This window comes from Lissotriton helveticus, chromosome 6 (assembly GCF_964261635.1).
Source record: "Lissotriton helveticus chromosome 6, aLisHel1.1, whole genome shotgun sequence".
In the NCBI taxonomy this organism is placed as follows: Eukaryota; Metazoa; Chordata; class Amphibia; order Caudata; family Salamandridae; genus Lissotriton; species Lissotriton helveticus.
This window is the reverse complement of record NC_136067.1, coordinates 293,530,001-293,533,723: the sequence shown is the minus strand read 5'-3', so window position 1 is coordinate 293,533,723 and position 3,723 is coordinate 293,530,001. Positions and strand designations below refer to the sequence as shown.

Sequence of the window (3,723 nt, the reverse complement as noted above, 5' to 3'; positions counted from 1 at the left end):
ACACAAACTCAACATTTTAGACAGTAGCTTTCTGATCTATGATTTGAATTTGTTAGCAACATACGATTGGAGAAAAGAAGAGTTTGAGAAATAGGCAAATCTCCCTGTCCAAGGTGATGGTATAAAATACATAGCAAGTAATCCAACCTCAAACTTCTGGATCAGCAGGCATAACAAAATGAAAGAAAACCAATACATAGCTGCGCTGATGTTAAGAGCAAATGTTTTATATACCAGAGAAACCATCACTAGGGGAAGAAATCGTGCATTTGCTACATGTAGTTATTGTAATGATGTTTGTGAAACAATTTCTCATATTTCAGGCGCATGTCCTAAAACTAAGGACATTAGGATAAAAAGACATAACAAAATTCTGGAATTGCTCATTGATAGAGCTAAAAGGTGTGGTTGGATGGCATATAGGGAACCACATGTTAAGAATAATCAAGGAGAACTATGAAAACCAGATGTAGTGTTTACCAAAAATGGTACAGCTGTAGTGATTGATGTTTCAATTCGTTATGAAAATTCTCAGAATTCACTTGAATTAGCGTTTGAGAGTAAAGTGAAATACTATCAGGATCTGTCACAGCAAATCAAAGATCTCACAAAATGCAACACTGTTAAATTTCATGGCTTTATTGTTGGATGTCGTGGTATTTGGCCTTAATGTAATGATGTTGTTCTGGCTGATTTAGGTCTGCAAATGGCATTTCGATTCAAGAAAAATGTTTGCCTGACTACTTTAATGGACACTCTTAAAATGTGCCAAGTATTCATGGACAATTGAGTATCAAGCTTATACTGAGATGTACACCTTCTTACAGCATACATGTCACCCTTATAAAGCATAATGTTTTAACACATAGGTTTATAGTTGACACAAGAGTTAGTATAGATGTAAATTTTATAGATGTGAATTTTTCTAGATTTGCTTTTTCTAATTAGATGTGCAATTTGTAGATGTGTATTTTTGTTTTATATATGTGTGCTTATAACAATGTAGATATAGTGTGTACATCATACTTATTGAAATGTCTTGAATGATGAATAGGTCTCAAATAATCGCATACACATAATTATCACACATTGATTATTGATGTCATGCTAATCATATTTTAATTTCTCAGGATTATTCGTGGACAATCTTAAAATTGTTGGAATAGTACTGCAGGGTGTACTATCTCTGGCCTATACGTGATCCCAGTTCCAGTGAGGGCAGCATTTGTGGCTGTACTCCGGAGCGAAAGAACATTGTATTGTTGGAAGCAAAACCAAATTGACGCTGATGGGCAGCATAATAACCCAGAATGAGCCACCGCGAGGTGGTACAGATTAGCTAAATGCCTCATCATCTACTTAGTGACGTGTAAGAATAGACGAACGAGATTCCGACAGTCCCTACCTACTATCTAGTGCAACCACACCCAAGGGAACAGGCTTGGCAGAATCAGCGGGGAAAGAAGTTCTGTTGAGCTTGACTCTAGTCTGGCACTGTGAAGAGACACGAGAGGTGTAGGATAAGGGAAGGCCCTCGGGCAGCTGGTGAAATACCACTACTCTTATTGTTTTTTCACATACCCGGTGAGGCAGGGCCCAAGCCCCGTGGGGCTCTCGCTCCTGGCGTGACCCGCTCCGGGGACAGTGGCAGGTGGGGAGTTTGACTGGGGAGGTACACCTGTCAAATGATAACGCAGGTGTCCTACGGCGTGCTCAGGGAGGACAGAAACCTCCTGCGGAGCAGAAGGGCAAAAGCTCGCTTGATCTCGATCTTAAGTATGAATACAGACCGTGAAAGCGGTGCCTCACGATCCTACTGACTTTTTGGGTTTCAAGCAGGTGTCAGAAAAGTTACCACAAGGATAACTGGCTTGTGGCGGCCAAGCGTTCATAGAGACGTCGCTTTTTGATCCTTCGATGTCGGCTCTTCCTATCATTGTGAAGCAGAATTCACCAAACGTTGGATTGTTCACCCACTAATAGGGAATGTGAGCTGGGTTTAGACCGTCATGAGACAGGTTAGTTTTACCCTACTGATGATGTGTTGTTGCAATAGTAACATTTGGTGTATGTTTGGTATATGTGCTTGGCTGAGGAGGCAATGGGGCGAAGCTACCATCTGTGGGATTATGACTGAATGCCTCTAAGTCAGAATCCCCCCTAAACCCTAACGATACCGCAGTGCCATGGAGCCTCCGTTTGCCTGGTATAGCCAGCCACTCTTGGGGGTCTGTGCGTAGACAACACACAACAGAGCTGACCAGGTCTGGAAAGAGTGTGTAGCTGTACTTGCGAAGGTGCAAAAGATGGATGCATGCATGAACAAATGATGCTGAGAGTCACTGACTAGATGAATCCCATCAGACCACCCATTATGGTGGAGATTGCGTCATGTGGGATGTTACTGATCACTCCAAAACACAACCGACCATATAGTGTCGATATGGAAATGGATGTCAGGAAACTAGCCGTGATATTCAACATGAAGTGATGTTTACTGAAGTGCAGTGCTTAAGTGACAATAGTGAGATAAAAATGACTACAAGGGCGTTGTAAAATATTCAAACCACATTCCTTGTGTCAAGAGTTAAAAACACGCCGAGTAATAAGATTACCCTGTGGCGTTATGTAAATCGGTCGACATGTTTCAGCCCATAACCAGAAATGCTACTGCAAACATGATTGAAAATGTTAAATCAACAAGAGACAATGTACTAAAGATAGGTACATATCTACCAGGAACCATCACATTTGAATGCCCAGTGGAAGGAAAAGGAGAACATCTTCTTCCTAAAAAAACAAAAATTGTTTTACAACAACACCATCTATCAATGATGCATACATATAAATACACACAAGCCGCACAGGCGGAACACACTTGCATGAATGATTCGCATTCGCAAGTCTAGGGGCACATATAACCATATACTGTGTTTAGTATATAGGTTTTGATGACCTAGTAGGAACACACTCATAGGTTGTCATGAGTATTTTTCCGTGCCCTATGATACTAAAGGCATTATAGTTTTGGGCACTTCCTATTGTCCTATGGACATGAATGTAGGTTTTGTAAGGTTGTACAGTGGGGGTACTAGCACAAGTTTGTTGGGTTTGGGTGTAGAGCATTTGGCTTGGATACTATAGAGCTGTGTACTCATGGTTTCCTTTTTTCTACACTATAGAGCGGGGCCTCATACTCCCGAGCGGTTGCCGGGTGAGGTGAGGTCTTCACCCACACAAAGCTGGGTGAGTAGCACCATGAGGAAATGCCTCATGTTGTTTGAGCTATTAAGCTTTTCATATCATGCTGAATGCGAATCATTCATGCAAGTGTGTTCCGCCTGTGCGGCTTGTGTGTATTTATATGTATGTATCATTGATAGATGGTGTTGTTGTAAAACAATTTTTGTTTTTTTAGGAAGAAGATGTTCTCCTTTTCCTTCCAGTGGGCATTCAAATGTGATGGTTCCTGGTAGATATGTACCTATCTTTAGTACATTGTCTCTTGTTGATTTAACATTTTCAATCATGTTTGCAGTAGCATTTCTGGTTATGGTCCTGAAGAAAGCCGGGGCAATGCCCCGTGGGCTGAAACATGTTGACCGATTTACATAACGCCACAGGGTAATCTTATTACTCGGCGTGTTTTTAACTCTTGACACAAGGAATGTGGTTTGAATATTTTACAACGCCCTTGTAGTCATTTTTATCTCACTATTGTCA

The 3,723-nt window shown here is 41.1% G+C and overlaps 1 pseudogene; it reads left to right on the top strand.

The window, feature by feature from the left end:
- Positions 1-1,445: 1,445 nt before the first annotated feature.
- Positions 1,446-2,181, top strand: LOC144765654 (28S ribosomal RNA; annotated as a pseudogene).
- Positions 2,182-3,723: the final 1,542 nt, after the last annotated feature.